Here is a 1073-nt window from a genome sequence, read left to right on the forward strand (position 1 = left end):
TATTATATATATTTGTAAGTCCTGGTGTTTTTGTTATGTATTTGTCTGAATATTTTTTTTATTATACCTAAGGCACCTACTATGATAGGAATTGTTTCTGTTTTTAGATTCCACATTCGAGTTATCTCTATTTCCATTATTATTATTATTATTATTATTATTATTATTATTATTATTATTAAGTAAGAGAGCAGTGCATGCCACCAAAGTAACACCGAAGTACAAATATACGAAGCCTAGTATATACATCATGACGACCCGTCTGATAAGGGTACACCAGGCATATGCATCATAACCATATGTGCGTGACATGGTGATCTCATATCAAGATAAACAGCCCATGACCTTGCAGGTGAGGCCTAGTTAGAATTTTCTTCAGCTCGACTAGCTCATTCTCCTCAAAAGGTCCCTGAATAAGGCTTGTTTAAAGATGTTGAACCAAACACCTATGTTTCCAGGAGTGAATTGTTCAAACCCCAATTATTCAAACTCCAGGGAATTCCTCTCAGTACATGGCTATCATGTGCCCCCACTACTTCTGCCAATGGTCAGAGATGCACCTGTCGTCAGCCACCAAAGGTTAAGGTCAAACGACAAGCAAATCAACTGGTTAAGAGTCGCTCAACAGAAAAGCAAATCTGTGGTATTGAGTAGAATAGTTGTTGTAGCTTATCTTTTATACCAAGACAAAACATGTGCATAATAACACTGCCAATCAGTTAAGATCAGAAGCCACGAGAGCCACTGCCTGGTATTGCCTCATGGCATCATCATCATCATTATTATTATTATTATTATTATTATTATTATTGAGTGAGAGAGCAGTGCATGCCATCAAAGTGACACTGGGGTAAAATATACGAAGCCCATTATACCCATCATAACTACCCGTCTGATAAGGGTACACCAGGTACATGCATCACAACCATATGTGCGCGACATGGTGATCTCATATCAAGATAAACAGCGCATGACCTCGCAGGTGGGGCCCAGTTAGAATTCTCTTCAGGTCGAGTAGCCCATCCCGCTCAAAAGGTCCCTGAATAAGGTTTGTTTAAGGACGTTGAGCAAAA

Source organism: Octopus bimaculoides, chromosome 5 (genome assembly GCF_001194135.2).
Source record: "Octopus bimaculoides isolate UCB-OBI-ISO-001 chromosome 5, ASM119413v2, whole genome shotgun sequence".
Lineage (NCBI taxonomy): Eukaryota > Metazoa > Mollusca > Cephalopoda > Octopoda > Octopodidae > Octopus > Octopus bimaculoides.